This window comes from Canis aureus, chromosome 16, assembly GCF_053574225.1.
Source record: "Canis aureus isolate CA01 chromosome 16, VMU_Caureus_v.1.0, whole genome shotgun sequence".
Taxonomy (NCBI): domain Eukaryota; kingdom Metazoa; phylum Chordata; class Mammalia; order Carnivora; family Canidae; genus Canis; species Canis aureus.
The window spans coordinates 32,207,851-32,226,702 of NC_135626.1; the positions used below are offsets into that span (position 1 = coordinate 32,207,851).

General features: G+C 35.1%; 1 long non-coding RNA gene across 4 annotated transcripts in view; it reads right to left on the reverse strand.

Annotated features, from left to right (window-relative positions):
* Window positions 1–18,852, reverse strand: part of LOC144286343 (uncharacterized) — a 232,563-nt gene that overhangs the window by 143,747 nt on the left and 69,964 nt on the right. Inside the window, exon 2 of one of the 4 annotated variants that reach the window (XR_013354414.1) lies at window positions 7,473–7,517. The exons of the other annotated variants lie outside the window; for them this stretch is intronic. This is a non-coding gene — a long non-coding RNA (uncharacterized LOC144286343). The remainder of the gene's footprint in view (window positions 1–7,472; window positions 7,518–18,852) is intronic. 4 annotated transcript variants of the gene reach the window in all.

Genomic DNA, 18,852 nt, shown 5'->3' on the forward strand with positions numbered 1-18,852 from the left:
ACTGTTTCCACCACTGCTAATGACAGATGACTTTCACTTTGTAATAAGCCACATTTCCAAGTTGGTCCAGAGATGCCTCTCACAAAAGCAATTCTGCACTTTAGATTTCAACTTTATGCTTGCTTACAACCATCCCCAATGACATCCTTAAATCACAGCATTGGTGTCTAGCCTTGTTAGTAAGCTTGCAACCAGTGCTTTAAGTCATGTGTAATATTATAAACAATCCACTTTTAGTTTTCCATCAGTTGCAAAAACTCAGAAGCTATTATTCTTTTCCATTATTAACTTATCTTGTTTTCTATTTCTTTCATCTCCAGGTATTTGTAGATTCTCCAGTCTCTGAGTTCTTGAAAAGCCTCCAGACCCTATTTAACGCTGTTATTGAACCTCAATTTTCATGCAAATCCTGGATGGGATGTGTGTTAAGGTACCTGACAACTTCTGTTTTCAGCCCTGAAACTCAAAGTCATTAGAAAGCACCTTTATTTATCAAAGAGACCCAGGGTTCCAAAGCACTATATCTTAATTGTCTGATCTGTAAGTTTGTGTGGCAGTGGAAAAGATTTTCCTTCCATAGAGAAACCAAGACAGAAATTAAGATACCTGATAATTATTTTGTCTTATAAATATTATGAGATCCACAAGATGTATACCAGGACAAAGGAAACATAATGCAGATAAGATAACTTCTTTTTCTCTTTGTTTTCTTCAGTTTTAATGCACTATATTCTTTACTGATATAAAGTTGAGTTAATCACAAATCAGTTAGATTGGTCTTCTAATATCGCTGGTATCTGATTTCTCTGAATTGACATATAAACTGTCTTATTAAATGTAAATGAAACATTTACTCGTTAAATTAAACTATTAGAGAGTATTTCAGTTTTGATGCAAATCTGGAGAGGTTATTCTAGAGCTATTTGAACAAGCCAATGGCAAAGGTGTTCTGAACTCAGAATGGAAAAAATCAAAGATTATAGGGATGTTTCTTTGTTCTCCGTCTGCTTTTCTTCCTCCTCTTTCTGTTTTCTTCTTTCTTATCCCCTTCTCAATCAATTTTACTGATGACTAGATTATCTAAAGCAAAAGACTATATAAGAAAGACATGGTAGCCAACTATTCACCACTTTAACACAAATGTAAAAATGCAATCGAATACTGAGGAAAGAATAGCTGTAGTATACCATGATAAATCCAATTGGAACATCAAATTTAACTCATTTCTAGTAAAGGAAGACACACACAGATGCCTTAAAAACAATTATTTTTTAAAGATCTTATTTATTTATTTATTTATTTATTTATTTATTTATTTATTTATCTGAGAGAGGGAGACAGAAATAGTGACAGTGATAGAACACAAGCTGGGAGAAGAGGGAGAAGCAGACTGCCTGCTGAGCAGGGATCCTGACATGGGGCTCAAACTCAGGACCCCAGGATCATGACTTGAGCTGAAGGCAGACACTTAACTGACCGAGCCACCAAGGTGCCCCCAAAACAATTATTTTTATACCAAAGGAAAAACTGATAAAATGATAAATAATATAAAGTATGAAGAAGAATGTTATAGCAATTTCTTACAGCCTCTTCAAACTCTTAGCTCTTCTGCCAATGTACTCTGATATTAAGAGAAATGTATTAGAGATATTTGAGAAATGCTGCTATAAGAATTTCTGTAAGATTTGAGGTTAGAATTCTATGAGTGGCACTTAATTGCATTAGAATATGAGAAAGAGTAGTATAGCTATTTAATAGGCACAAAGTCTAGACTTGCAGAGAAAATGGGCATAAAGAAATCATATACGTGATTTAGAAACACATATACAAATAAATACATACAAAAATATTGGAACATAAAATAAAGGTAAGCTAAATAATATAAGAATACTGTCATTTGATGATCAGTAATGGTCAATGGCCAAGATTCAGGTTTGGCAATCTACCTTATATGAAGGAATAACCCCAAACAAGGAAAAATATTATAATGCAACATTTCTATCACTGAAGACATCCTGACCTCAACCCTACTCCATCAAGAGCAATGAGAATATTGTTATAAGCCAGAATCAGCTCCAAGGACATTTTGGAACCATAATATTAAAGGGTATTGAGGCTAAAGTAGTAAGAGAAAATCATTAAAGCTCTGGTATCTACATTTTACTTTGCCTATGAATTCTTTCATGTTGGTTTTCCTGTTTGGACTGTTATGTTCGATTTGTTTATAGAAAAAGTCTAAATTGAATGAATAAAATAAGTTATATTCTAAAACTTAGGGAAAAAAACTCTTCTCTTTATATTCTCTTAATATACTTTCTTTAGTCTTAATTTTCTTTTTTTTACTCCCCACATGAGTGTTAAATTAGGGTATGGATCTTGAGGAAAATGGTTAAAGAATGTGTGGGGTGATCTTCAAATACATGCACAAATACAGACATTCATTATAAACTGAAATAATACTTAAAATCCAGAATTCTAGAAGAGTTAGCAAGGTTTCTGGGAAATATATCTCTCTTGAAGTAATCAGTCTGACCTTATGATTCAGATTTAGGTATGGATCTTAAGCAATAATTAAAATAATTATTTCATATTGTTATAGCTATAGTGGAAACTCAATGAACCTGTAGCATCCCAGAACCCAACCCACCTGGCCTTGAGGTCTTTTCAATAATTGAGCTTAACACACAGGGATAGAGATTATCCCTCTTATTTCAAAATATATTGTGTAGCTTACATGTCACTATAAGTTTCAATAGCATGTTTTACTGACTGTAAATTCCTATATAACCCAAGTCAGACAGAAAACAGAGCTCTAGTCCTGCTAGCCGGAAGGTGATTGACAGTGGCTACAGTCACATCAGTTTCAATGCCTATGGATTTCTACAACAGTATACAACAGCCTGGTTGATTTGCCGACTTACCTATGTCATTCCTTGGGGATTCCCAGAAACACCATACAGAGGGAGCTCTACAAATGTCTAGAATTTTTCATGACAACTGAGCTTTAGATTCTTAAATCAGCACACATTCCATCTCCCTCCTTCTCCCCACCACCTCTACCTCTCCTGATATATTTTTAGCAAATGGTTTTCTAAAGGTGATCTGAAAACATTCTCTATGTTGTTTTTAAAAATTGTTGTTGATTTGTGTTGGTATACTACTTGTACTTGATTATAAACACTCTTGATTAATATAAAAAATATTTGAGTAGTTAATGCTTCAACTGAAAATAAATGCGCAGCAATAGGTGAGCAAAAAATTCACTCAATGGAATACTGTATGGTGATTTAAATGCTGGTTATGAAAATATTAGGATAAAAAATAACGTGAAAGAAAGCAAGTAGTAAAATTATTTTTAGAGCATGGTTTCAATTATGTGCAAAATCACAGAAAATAGACTCGATTAGAACACCAAAAATCTTAGGGTGGTAGACTAATGGAGGATTTATTTTTCTTTATTTTTCAAATTGTCAAATTTTATATATTTACTCTTTCAACAAACAGTTGGCTAAAGAGCAAAGTCGTTAAACTGAAAAAACTGAACATTTGGTAAGTTCACTTTCATCAGCAGCTATGGTTTGTATAACATCAAAATCCACTATCGGTGTGCAGTGTGACTTAAGGTAAAAAGGCTCACAATGAGATGCAGTGATCACTAGTACAGAGAGTTTAACCTCACAGGTCAAAAGCCCATGTGTTCACTTGTAGGAAACTTTAAGAGTTTCTCCATCATTTTGTCATTTTTATTATAATTTTTTTTAAATTCCCAAAGACTTTTCCAGTTTTAAATGAAGAACCAAATATATTAAGAGAAGGGAAAGATTTTGGAAGTTCTATACCTTGGAAATCTTAAAGAAATGTATAGAAGAACCAGTCAGTATATTCCCCTTATAAGTTGCCTCTATTAAATTATTTTAAGACACTATGGGCTTCATAAATATGCTTTTAACAATTTGATTTCAGTGCTGTTGTATTTAATGTAACAAACTATTCAAATTTCTACCAAATCAATGGCATCTTTACTCCACATAAGATTTCAATCCATGCCTAAAGGACTAATTCCTAACCCCTGACTTGATAGCCTTTTAAAATTATTTTGCTGTAATTAGGCATCTGCCAGGCTTCTGAACCCTATAGAGTTCCATTATTTGGAAGCTTTTCCTTTCACCTGTGAAATAGGAATATCCTCCATAATTTTGTTAATGACTGTTTACTTCCTGGGGTTCTCCATGCTTCAACATAAAAACCAAATCCTCTAATCTTCTGATTTGCTGTCCATCTCTTCTGGTCCCTGTAGACCTTACCAGACTATTGAAACATTATCGACTACTTTATGCTGTAATTATGCTTCTTGGATTCTGGTCTTCATTTCCTCAGCTGATATTTCAGTACTTATGCACCCTCCTCCTCTTCCTCCTCTATTACTAGATCTAACTCAAAATTCTCAAACCTAATACATACAGAATCAACTGTTGACAGTTTGTAAAACAAATTGTTGCCTGAGACTCATCCCAGACATGTTTAACCTAGGGTGGGGCTTAAATTATGGCAAATTTAAAAGCTCTCTTATGTTGGCATGGGATGGTGAGAAGTGCATTCTAATGCACAGTCATGGTGGAGAATCACTACATGGATACTGATTCCAGTCTCACCTGGCTTATCTTTACATTTATTACTCAAGGTCCATGGAAAATTAGAAAAAAATTAAAATGTCTGATCTTTGCAAAATCTATAACATAATAAAATATTAGAATTGTGATTCCTGAAACTCTCAAGATTGTGATGAAGGAGATTGCAGCCAGGACAGTCTCCACAAAAGTCAAGAATTAGCTATCCATAAATGAAAACAGGTCTGGGAGAGCTTAAGAGTTCACTTAAGAAACTTTAACAACAGAGTGGCAGAAGAAATCATAGAATCACTCCACAAAAAAGAGAAGGAAGAGCAGTTTCATTTTGCCTACATCATTCCATCTCAGATTGGCACTGCTTGGCACCAAGAGGGAACTCCTGAGCTAGAAAGAATTCCCTTCACTTGGGTCAATGAGCATTTACCGCAGCCTTGGGACAATACACAAAGGGTCACTTTGGTTTGCCCCACTCAGAGACTAGAAGTCATTCAGTGAAAGTGATCCTAGTTCCCAGTGACCTGCTCTGCAGAAAAACCCAGCAGTTCTCACCACTGAAGGAAAGGGCCAGCACAGCTACTGAAGACTCTTTGCAGATTTTGCCAGCTTTCACCCTTCAGGTTTTCAAATTCACAGATGCCAGTTCTGAGCCCCTCCCACTCCCTCCTTTGTCCCTCTTGTCCATGACCCACTGGAGCCCAGGATCCTCATTGAGCAGCCAGCCCCAACCTTGGCAGGCAACTGCTTGAGTGCAAGATGCCAACCTAGACCTCTGCACTGATTCCCATCACCATTTGTGTGCTCAGGACTAGCCTCTCCAGCTGTGTACCTACATCCTGCTGGCTCGACTCCCATCACCAGTTTTCATGCCATGCCTATACCTGTGGCAAGATCCTGTAGCCACAGGAGTGCATTTTGACAGTCAGGGCCCAGGAAGTTGCTTATTGGCCCAGATCTGGCCCTGTCTCCTGTCACTGGCCCACACCACTGGAATCACCAGCAGCTTAGATTCTCCAGCTATGCACCTACAATAGACCCCCCTGGCATACACTGCCATGCCATGGTGAGACTATGCATTTGGAAATCATATATCTGATAAGGAGTTAATATCCAAAATATATAAGGAATTCATATAATTTAATAGCAAAAAAAATCAAATAATCCAATTAAAATTGGGAAAATGTCTATGAATAGACATTTTTCCAAAGATATACAATGGCTGACAAGTGCCTGAAAAGGTGCTCAACATCACTAATCACCAGTGAAATCCAAATCAAAACCATAATGAGATATCATCTAAAATGATGATATCCGGCAGCCCCAGTGTCTCAGCGGTTTAGCGCCGCCTTCAGCCCAGAGCGTGATCCTGGAGACCAGGGATCGAGTCCCATGTCGGGCTCTCTGCATAGAGCCTGCTTCTCCCTCTGCCTGTGTCTCTGCCTCTCTCTCTCTCATGAATAAATAAATAAAATCTTAAAAAAATAAATAAAAAATAAAATAAAATGATGATGTCTTTTAGATATCATTTTAGAATTCCAGTACTACTACTACTGGATATTTACGCCAAAAATACAAAGATGCTAATTCAAATGGTTATGTGCAGCCCTATATTTATAGTATTATTTACAGTAGCCAAATTACGGAAGCAGCTCAACTGTCCATTGAATGAAGATGTAGTATGTATATATACAATGGAATATTGTTCAGCCATAAAAGGAATGAAATCCTGTCATTTGCAATGTCATGGATGGAGCTAGAGAGTATAATGCTAAGCAAAATAAGTCAGTTGGAGAAAGACAAATACCATGATTTCATTCATATGTGGAATTTAGGAACAAAACAAATGAGCAAAGGAAAGAAAACAGAGAGAGAGAGAAACTGAGAAACAGACTCTTCACTGCAGAGAACAGCCTGATGTTTACCAGAGGGGAGAGGGGAGGGGGGAAGGGTAAAATAGGTGAAGGGGATTAAGAGCACACTTATTTTGTTGAACACTAAGTGAGATATGGAATTGTTGAATCACTGTATTGTATACCTGAAACTAATATAACACTGTTGGCAATACTGGAATTAAAATAAAAGACTTAGTAAACAAAAGAACAAGAGGTAACAAATGCTGTGAAGATGTGCAGAAAAGAGAATCCTAGTGTATTATTGGATGGAACATATACTGGTGAAGCCACTGTGGAAAACAGTATGGAGGTTTCTCAAAAAAATTAAAAATAATAGTACCAAATGCTTCAGCAGTCCTAGCTCTGAAAGGAAATGAAATTGGGACCTCATAGAAGTATCTGCATCCCCATATTCATTGCTGAATAATTCATCATAGCCAATACTAGGTTTTGATCAATAGATGAATAGATAAAGATATGGTATATTTTTATAATGGAATACTATTGAGCCATAAAAAGAAGGAAACCTCACCATTTGTGACAACATGGATAAACCTTAAGGGCATTTTGCTTAGTGAAAAAAAAAATAGAAAGACAAAGAGAAACACTGTCTGATCTCACTTGTATGTGGAATCTAAAAATGTCAAAGTCCTAGAAACAGAAAACAGATTGATGATTATTGGAGGTTTGGGATAGAATAAAGGCAGAAATGTTAGTCAAAGGACATAGACTCTCAGTTGTAAGATGAATAAGTTCAACAATGTACAGTATGGTGACTATAGTGAATAATACCACATTGTACACCTAAGAATTGCTATGAGCAGATCTTTACTGTTCTCACCACAACAAAAATTTTTAAAAATTGTAATTATGCAAGGTGAAGGATGTGTTAAATAACCTTATTGTGGTAAACATTTTACTACACATATTGGTACCAAATCATCACATTGCGTACCTTAAAGTCAGACATTGTTATAAGTCAGCTATATCTCAGCAAAGCCTGGGGAAACAAGAGAATTGTGATTCATGATAGCATTAAGGATTTTCATCAAATGACAATATAGCAATATGGGATATATGTCAAATATGTAAATTCAATTCTGTTCCTTGTTACATGAGTAGGACAGGGTCCATAGTGGATATTATGCAAAGTCACATGATCATGGAATTTGTAAAAACTGTATGCCAAAAAATATTTGCATTTTTCTGTAAGGTCATACAAAAATTATTTAAAATAATTTGAATATTTACAAACTAGAGTGGAATGAGAATCTGAGCTAGAGGTGAAAAAGTGGTTGAGAATCAGTGAAAAGCCATATTTCTTTTCTCCATATTTTTCTAAGCCTAAAAAGAGTCTTTAATCTGCTTTGTCAAAGAAACTGTACACCGAATACATTCCCTTCGCTGTTTTTCTAGGAAATTCTTTCCTGCTTCTGCATTTTATTCAAAGTGACAGGGTAAAGGTGGAAAGGGAGTACATTTTAAGTATATTCCACATTAGACAGAAATGAACTTCTATGTTTCTTTAAAATTGGGGAAGTAGGCCTGGCAATAGAAGTCAGATTCAAATATTATAAAGCTAAGCATTACTTTTTTCTAAAGAATAATTCTGTTCTCTAGAAGGAAGCCTGAAAAACAGAAAATCACTTGCTACAAATATTGGGATACAAACTAATCAAAGCCTTATCACTAATAAAGAGAAACAGTATAAGCAATTTCATTAATGACCTTTTTTTTTTTTTTTTTTAAGTGATCTCAACCAGGCTAACAGTAAGGGGTGTGCCATTGGTTCAGAACACGGACAGTGCATTCAACCATTCCTAGAGATTTTAGTTTAAAATATCTGGGACAGGAGGTTGCATTTAAAGAGAAGTCTCCAAATGATTTTAACAATCAATGAGGATTGAGAAAATAGGGCTTCATTAATAAAAATGTTAGGAATAATAATAAATATCTGTGCCTTGAACCCTCACTGTAAAATATCCAGGGTGTGTCTTGTATGCACCTTATTAATTCCAGCAGTGTTTTCTAGTACCTATTAGAAGCTGATTTATTTTATAATGTATCTTTCATGATTTTTAAAATAATTTTTTAAAACTGATGAAATAACATTTATTCAGAGCCACCACAGTGCCAGTTTGTTCTTAAAAGAGACTTTTGCAGAAATTATAGTTACCACATTATAATCACATAACTTGCCCAAGGTCACCATAAGAAGGCTGGTGATGTGTAGAACATGGTGGAACACCTCAAAACCAATATTTATACTAAGAAACTATACTATATCTTATATTAGAAATCAGCTAATCAAAGCAATATTGGATATCTGCATTTCATTTTCTATAACTCAGTGTGCTCATGTCTGAATTCAAGTTCTATTTCCACACCCTGCTTTTCCTCCCAAATTCACTCTATTCCATAATGACATTTGCACCTATCAAAACACCCAAATGAAAAACCTTAGAACAATATTTAACTCTCTTAGTTCCCTTATCACCTCCCTCCTAACATCAAATAAAATATCAGAACCTGTCCGCCGCAGCTAACAAATATATTTTGATTATTCCTGGCCCATAGCCATCAATGTGTTTTTTTTTTTTTTTTTTTTTTTTTTTTTTTTATGATAGTCACAGAGAGAGAGAGAGAGGCAGAGACACAGGCAGAGGGAGAAGCAGGCTCCATGCACCGGGAGCCCGACGTGGGATTCGATCCCTGGTCTCCAGGATCGCGCCCTGGGCCAAAGGCAGGCGATAAACTGCTGTGCCACCAGGGATCCCCTATCAATGTCTGTCTCCATCTCAGCCATCAAGCTCCAAGACCCAAGCTTCCCTCACTCCTCACATCACAATTTATTGTATTTCTTTGGTATGACTCATAGGATTGTGGAAGCTAAAGGGTCTATATACATAATAGGCTTAGAATGGGTCCATGGGAAGCTCTTAAGAATTGTTAGCTATTATTATTATCTGCTAGATGAATTCATATAAATGTAAGCAGTTGAAGGATGCATGAAGAGGTCAGAAAAGTTTGCCCCTATTGCCTGTGAGAGTCCACTCTACTAGGAAGCTGAGCCTTATGCAGTATTTCCCTGTTGTCCTGACTACAGTTATTGGAAGCCTTTCTAAGAAGTGCAGATTGTGTTCTATCATCTCTGACTTCTTATCAACATAGTTCTATAACACAGAGCCCATGCTCCCTTGCTGCCCCAGGATATAAGCCTGGCTCCCTTCCTTAAACCTGTTTCTGGTCCACTCCTTTTCATTCTCTGTATATGGGCCAAGGCAACATGTCCCCTCACCTCTTATCTCTAAATCGCCTTCTATAACTATTATCTTATATTTGGAAATTTGGAGGTGATTTCAAGGGAACTTGCGTCCCTCTTTATGCCTCCATTCCCAACCCAGATTACTTTTACTCCACCCTACAATTAGAATGGTGGGAAATTCCCATGCCGATTGAATTTTACATGTGGCTATGGGAAAAGTAGGAGTCGTGAGCATCATCATCAAACTAAGTTAGTATGCATTCGACATTTATTAAGTGTCCAATGGAGTTTTCAACACTTGATGAGAAACACTTCATTTAATGTTTACTTTAATATTTTTAAAAATATTCTGTTTATTTATTCATGAGAGACACAGAGAGAGGCAGAGACGTAGGCAGAAGGAGAAGAAGGGTCCCTGTGGGGAGTCTGATGCCGGACTCAATCCCAGGACCCTGGGATCACACCCTGAGCCGAAGTCAGATGCTCAACCACTGAGCCACCCAGGTGTCCCTGTTTATAGGAATATTAGAAGCAGGCAGGCCTATTGGCTCATGTTATAGTCAGAGGCCAAAGCTCAACAATGTTAATTTGCCTAAAGCCACAGAGCTAAGTTGCTAGGATGAATGCGTGCCAGCACAGAAGGAGGAAGTAATGCCAGGATCAATGCAAGGAAGTTGAAGAGGATCATCTATAGGAAGCAGCAGTCACAGACTCAAATGAGTGTGTCTGGTGCAGGAAGTATTTTATTTTAACTCTGGCGTGGATGGGACTTTTGGCCTCAGTGATGCAGAGATAAAGTGAGTAGTGGAAATAAAGGTGAATTGGAGAGTGCATACTCCATCTAAGCAAGACTGTAGGATCTCAATCTCTATAAAGCAGGATTCAGTGCAGCAACATCATCTAATTTTTCAAAAGCAAGCCAAAAATTCAAATGTTCTGTGAAATCCACAAATTTAAAAATATAGGCAACTGATGTCAAAAACAGTTTGAAGATGAAAATTACAAGGATTTATAAAATACAAACAAAGGTTGGCCTGATGTTCAGAGAAAAAGAGAGAAGATGACATGAGTCCTATTTTGGTTGATGTGAATTCTTGAATAATAATTTGGAGTTTATTTTATTGGTGGGAGCTACTTGAGTTGTTCATTGCTATTTATTTGATAGTTTGTTTCTTGCTCTGTGTGAGTCTATACTGATGGGCTAATTAGGAGAGGGACTGATTCAAAAGAGATTGAGAATATAATGTTGTCAGGATTGGGGCACCAGTTGGAGTAAGGATCGAACAGTAGTACACAGTGACATTAAAGTTCAGCCTTCATTCATTCATATGTTCATTAAATCTGCCTTTGTAGAGGAACTGCTACATTCTGTGCAACAAAAAGATGTTTGAGGCTTCATCCTTGTCCTCAAGGGTTTAAGGTTTAATAACTGAACTCTCTAAATATGGTTTGTGTTTCATAAAGTATCATTTTTGGGAGCCCTCTAATTTGTTCCCAAAACAAGATCATCCTCATTTAAATCACAAAAAGGTATGATTATATCTAATATGTCATCCAGACTCCCCAGTTGCCTGGACAATGTTAGGCACACATGGACACTTGGTAAATCCCTACTCAATATCTTGAGTATTATTGCCTTCGGGAGACTTGGCTTTGCAATCTGGGGCTTCCAAAGATATAAAAGGAATTGTGATACGGTATAAAAAGCTTGAACTTGGTGTTTGCTAGCTTGGGATTTTGGGTAAATCTCTTTAATTCTGAAATTACGTTTTTCATCTATATAATGAGTACATTAATGCCTGCCTTGTGGGTTTGGGGGTAGTTAGCAAAAATATATATAAATAACTAGTTGATAAACTATCATAAGCTAGAAAAGGTAACTTTTATGGTCACTGTCATCATCATCATCACTATCATCATCATTATCATCATCCTCACATCCTCATTATCTACCAGAAAAACAGAAAACACACTCAAAATAGAATTAGAAGCAGAGAAAACTGCATTTGAATTTGAAAGACACATTATTTATAGTGCAAAGTGCTAACATTCAGAAGGGAAGTCAAGATTATACAGAGACCTGTGAAAGTGGGTCTGCAAAGCTATTACTGACTACTTGATACTGTAAAAGTGAACTGCATAGAGTGGGTCTCTGGTAATTTTAAAACTAAGTGTATTTTAATAGATCTGACTGTTCTCCATGGAGTCTGAAGCAAGGCTCCAATCACAGACCAACATTTTTTTCTTTAGAAATTTTTTAATTTTTTAATTTTTTCTTTTCTTTTTTTTTTTTTAAGATTTTATTTATTTATTCATGAGAGACACAGAGAGAGAGAGAGGCAGAGGGAGAAGCAGGCTCCATGCAGGGAGCCCGATGACTTCAGGATCACGCCCTGGGCCGAAGGCAGGCGCTAAACCGCTGAGCCACCCAGGCGTCCCTTTTAATTTTTTCTAAGCAGGAGTTAGCTTTGAGAGCCTGGGGATGGATAGTGTTTGATCTTGAGCACATTTATTGAGGTAATCTCAGTATTAACTTGCTTCTCTGAATCACTATACATTAGGTACTTCAGACTTCAGTGTGGAAATTAACCCTTTATACAAGCTTCAGTGACTTCAGTGACGAAAATTAGTCAAAACAGTCAAAAATAAATGAATTCTTTTAAAAAAAAGCATTTTGAATGGGGCCTATTAATAGGAAGGTTAAAAAGTTGTGTGAAATTGGGCAAAACAAAATAAGTGGAAATATTATACCCTTTTAGAAGGCATTTGTCAGGCATTCAGATTTAGAAATGTAACTGATAGGATAAAAGTGGAAATTATAGTAGAACATATTTCCCAAAAGCTGGCTGTGTTTTTTTATTGTTCTTACACAAAGTGAGAGGCATCAGAACACATTTTTTAAATAATCCTACCTTCTTTTTTTTTTCCTTCTCATTTTAAGGTGGGCAATTTGCCATATTTTAATGTATGAATGAACCAAACTTATCAAGTAGCCTATATGCAAATATATTCAGATACACAGTAGATACTTTAACTTTTATTTTTAGGTTTTTAAAAAGTTAACTGAGTTGGTCATCCAAATATGCTCTATTAAAATAATGAAAATATATTTTCATTACTAAAAAAGAATTAAGTATATAGTGATATATAAGGAGACAAAGAAGATATGCTGAATTGTAGCGGCTAGATTTTTCAATTCATCAATGTATAGGAAATGCAAGAAATTAATGGTAGAGAGGACTATTAGGACAACTGTCTATCTGTTTACATATATACTGGTGAGAATAGTTTACAGCCTTAGGTAAACCTAATCAGTTTTTATTTTAAATATCTAATACTGCCACTTAAAGTTTTTATTCATGAAGCAGTTACACAGAAGTGCATGTTGAATTGAGCCATTATACATGTATTAAGTGAAAGATATACAGAAGAAAGAAGCTTTCAGAATTGTTAAGTCATTTTTTTTATTAGAAAGAATATGTCCTAGTACATATTTACCTTTCAAGATAGACTATTGTGAGTCACAGTGATGAAAAGAAACAGGGCTCTATAAAACGCATTAAGGGGGATCAATTCTCTGCCAGAACATCATGGATGCTGGGTAGTTCACTATGTCAATAAAAACATAACCACATCTCAAAGGATTTTCTATTGTTATAGTGGTCTACAAATCTATGTGAAAGGCTTAGATGAAGACAAAACATGCCTGCTGTGTTCCTGTATTACCAATCTCTGAGCCCTGAAAACCATGTTTACTCTAATTACTACAAAACAAGAGGCAGGGTTGGGCTTCATTTTCATTTCCACAAGGATGCTCTCTCCGTTGTTTTGACCCTGAGATGTCCATCATGCTGTAGGGTCACAGATTTGAGAGAAAAAGGACTTTCTGGTTCCAGGAAGCCTTGTCTTTAAATCTTCATCTTATTTCACTCTTAAACCCTTTTTATTGCTGTGACAAATTTAGGTTCCATGGCAAGAACGGATTTCATGGCACCTGAAGGGTGGAAAATGTTTTTACAAGAAGACGTTAGTTTGATTCTTTCTCAATCTGGGCTGGGAAAATTAAGCTTGTTTAAATATGTGTTGGAATAGCCTAAAGAAACAAAACAAAACACAACAGTACCAGGAGGAGGCGGTTTGGGGTTTGTACCAATAACTAAATTTTGTGCTGCCAAACCGAAAAGTTAACAGCCACTGGATATACTGACACTGAATAGCAGAAAATGGAAGGAAGCGCCATTAAAGTATCAGGCATACAGTCGAGAGAATTGAGTTTAAGTCACCACCATTAGGGATTTAATGTGTAAAGCATGTCAGGTAAATTATAATAACTAAGAACCTCATTGTATTTCCCGTCTGTAAAATGACCTGCAATGGCTGTTCAGTTCATCTCAGGTTTGTTGCGAGTATTAATAAAAAGATGTTTTAAAATGGATTTATTATTGCCGGCCATCCAAGACTACCTTGTTACAATTATAGGTCAGGATAAAACACCTTCATGAGTTCTGTGGGATGAAAAAAATTACCACTAATTGAAATATTGAAATTATAATAGTTCTGGTGAGTGTTCATCTCAGAAAAATCTGACAATTGCATTCAGAGTTCTCTCCCTCTCCCTCTGCCTCCCTTCCCTTGCACCTTCCTCTCTCTTTTTCTTTATTTGGAAAATCATTTTGCTGAAGTCTTGACTCATCATATCTGGGGAAGAGTGAGAAAAGAATGAAGTGAAGAAATGTGAGTTTTAACCATTTATGATATGCCAAGGCATATGCATAATCTCACTTTTTTTTTAAGATTTTATTGATTTACTTAATTTGAGAGAGTGAGGAAGGGCAGAGGGAGGAGGGGAGAGAGAATCTTTTTTGTAAAGATTTCATTGGTTTATTTGAGAGAGACACAGTACGAACAGAGGGAGGGGCAGGGGAAAGAGAGGGAGAAGCAAACTCCCCAGGAGTGGGGCTCGATCTCATAACCCCGAGATCATGACATGAGCCAAAATCAAGAGTCAGATGCTCAAATGACTGAGGCACCCAGGCACCCCACAATCTTATTTAATTTTTCAAAGCAACCTGTTATACTAGATACTATTCATTATCACTTCACTTTTCCCAATGAACAAGTTGAGGCTTAAAGAGGTTATGTAATTCACTCAAAGCTACACAGTTAATGTATGGTTGATACATGAACTAAATTTTAGTACATATGATTCTAGAAACAAAGTCTTTGCTCATAGTAGCATGTGGACATTGACAATCCGGTTCACCTGAAGAGCATTTATTTGCTGACAGTTTTGTGTACTTGATAACTGAATTAAGCAAGGCACAAGCTAGCTATAGGATAGTCCCATATTAAAACATATATACATGTATATACAATATTTCCTAGAGAAGTATGCTGAACCAATTTATTATTGGTATGTTTTAACTATCTCCTGTCCCTAGTCTACTCTAAAAATAATTTATGAACAAAAATCAGATAATTAATCTGAGTAATTGATGATAGATGTATTTCCAGATCTCTTTAACCATAATTAAATGCTAATGAAATTTTACTGGTTTTTGTTTTCCTCAATGAGTATGTGAGTAAAACCAGGATATTATATAGATGGATCAATCTGGATTTAGTAATAGGATCTTTTTAAAAATGCATATATATTTATTAAAGACAAATTTTACTATAGCTATGTATATAAATAGCTATATATATCTATGTATAATTCTATATATTTTAATATTTAATTGGGCTATGAGATACACAATACAAAGAAAACTCTGAGTTTTGAAGTTACTATCCATTAGAGGTCAGATGCTGGTATATAGGGCTATATAGAACAAGTCAATACACCATACATCATCACTTTTGAAATTAAGTGGTATAATAACTATAAGATCAAAATCTCAGTTGTTAAATACTGCAATAAAGTAAAATGAACATATATTGATGAGTTAACCAGTACAGAAATTAATAAGCAATATTTCTCAAAGGTAAAGATTTGGAACTTGAAATTTATTACTACAAATTTAAGCACATTGTCCAAATAACTCTACTGAAATAAAACTCCATTTGTTTTCCTTGATACATTTATTACAACATCTGTTTAACACAGTAATTACAAGATCTAGAACAAATGATAAAAAAGAATATCAGAAAAAGTGTGATTTTTAAAAATCTTAAAAATATGGGAGTGCCTCATGACTCATCTGCCTTTGGCTCAGGTCATGATCCTGGGGTCCCGGGGTTGAGCCCCATGTCGTGTCGGGCTCCCTGCTCAGTGGGGAGTCGGCTTCTCCTTCTCCCTCTGCCCATCTTCCCTGCTCATATTGTCTCTTGTGCACTCTCTCTCTCAAATAAATAAAAAAAACTTTCAAAAAATCTTAAAAGTGCAAAAATAGCACAATTGCTTAAATGTTGAAATAGACAAAAAAAAAAAAATGTTGAAATAGACACTGTAATATATATAAAGTTAATTTTCCATTTTCTTCCCACCACTAACCAGGACAACTAAACATTAATAATTCGATGTTTATAACTCTGAAGTTTCAAATATGCATATTCAAATATTTTACATATTTAATTATTTTTATAATCATGGAATCATGTGATTCTAAATATTTCTAATTTTTAATGAAAAATAATAGAGATTCTCCCTTTTTAGTTCACATGAACACAGACTATTATTCTCCTTTTAACTCACAGTGTTGGAAGACATTGGTTGTATCAAAATTGATTTAATTATTCCCTGTACTGGTAGAGATTTAGGTAGCTTGTAATGCTATAATGGATATCCTTGAACATACTTCATTTTGTGACTTTTGCTAGATTAATGGATTTGTTCATCAGGAAAATGTTGACTGGTACATCAAATTGACCTTGAAATTCTTTGTACTGATCTATATCCATCAGCATTGTTTGAGAATATCATAATCCCTACATTCTTAAAACTGAATGTAAATCATTTTGTATTTTGCCACTATTATAAGCTGCAAATGCTGTATCATTGCTTTAGTTTGAATTTTTTATTCATTAGGAATCTTGTGAATCTATATCTTCTCTTTAGACTCATTTGAATTTACTTGTTTTGAGAACTTCCTTTCTGTAATTTTAGACTACATTTTCTTTATTTGCATGTTTCTTATTTATTTATATGGAATCTACTAATATAGGAGCACTGACCTTTGTTTTCATACTATCTGTCTTGTTTGTGTTTTGTCAATTATATCTATTTTATGTAAATTTTTAATGTTTGGGAGTTGTAATTGTTTCCACTCATTTGCTAATATATTTCTTTATGGCTTCCATTCTTGTCCTAAGAAACAAAGCATTCCATATTTCTAGATAATAAAAATCAATTTTCCCATTTTCCTGGAGTATAGTACTTTTGTAATTTTATATATTTATTTTTATATTTATATGTTGAATATATTTGTTTTTCTGTTTCAAATTTTGTTAAATAACCCACAAACCCTGCTTCATTTATTAAATAACTTTTTTCCTAATATGTTAAAAACAATTATTTTATAATATGATTTATGCACACATATTATTAGTTTACCCCACTAATATATGTATCTTTTCCTGTACATTTTTCCATGCTTTATAACCTTTTTATTTTTAAGATTTTATTTTTAAGTAGTCTTTACAGCCAACATGGGGCTCAGATTCACAACCTGAAAACCAAGGGTCACACATTTTACTGATTGAGACAGCTAGGTGCCCCCACCTGCTAAGGTCACTATTACAACATTCTCTCTTCCCAAAACAGTTTTCACAAACTTGATCATAACTTTTTAAAATAAATTATGGCATCAGGTTACCAAACATAAAAAACATTGCAGATTTTTTTTTTTTACTAGAAAAGAATTTAATTTATAAATGAAATAGGGAGAATAGTTTTATTTTTATTGTGTTTGATAGACTCTTCAGTGATAAATGTTGGGCAGCCTGGGTGGCTCAGCAGTTTGGTGCCTGCCTTCTGCCCAGGGCGTGATCCTGGAGACCCTGGGATTGAGTCCCACATCTGGCTCCCTGCATGGAGCCTGCTTCTCCCTCTGCCTGTGTCTCTGCCTCTCTCGCTCTGTGTCTCTCATGAATAAATAAATAAAATCTTGAAAAAAAAAGATAAATGTTTACTCAACACTGAACATTATTATGTTTATTAACTGAAGACCATTTCTTCTGTTTCTTGTTTGATAAGTTTTATTATTTTGAAAATCCAGGAGAATTCTATCAATAGAAATTTATTAATTATGATCATATTTTTTAATTTTAAATTTATTAGTACAGTGGATTGCAGTGATAGATCAAGTTTTTAACCATCATTACTTTCCTAAAATAAATACTAGTGCATTACAACATATTTTCTTTTACATATTTTCTGTATTTTTCTTGTTTATGTTTTATTTTAAATCTCTTAGTATATAATCAACTGTGTTATGTCCATAGTTATTTTTCTGTGTCATAGTTTTCTCCTCCTGAAGTCAGCATTATACTTAGATCATAGAATACATTTGGAAATATTCTACCTTTACTACTATGAAATATTTTAGTACATTATAAAACACCAGTCCTGGAATCCTTTTCCCCAAACTTCTTAAGTAGTTTCTTTCTAGTATGTCTCTCTCGGCTGGTTTCTGGACTCTGTCCTGTTCTATTCGTCTTTCTTTTTCAATTCTTTCACTGGGGTCATATTGATATGGGAAGCAAAGACAAAAGAAAAATTAAATTTCCTCACTACTTACAACCACTCATAAGTCCTTGAAACAGGCAGAGTGACATCCCTTTAGGAGCTCAGCTACTTCAATGCTAGTATGTTGCTAAGAGCAAAGGACAATCTTAGCCCAACCCCCAGGATTCTGTAAGTCTACTTTAACATAAATATTCATTTGGAAACTTCCTGTATCGCCACCCTCCAAGATATATGTTGGCAATCATCCTCCAAGTATATGGCCCACCAATATACATCTGAAGAGTCTCATGACTCAGATTTTTACAAGAGAGTAATAAATGACCCTTTCCAACAGTAGCTAGCCTCCTCAAGGTTCTGGAAACCTTGCTTCCAAAATTCCTTAGA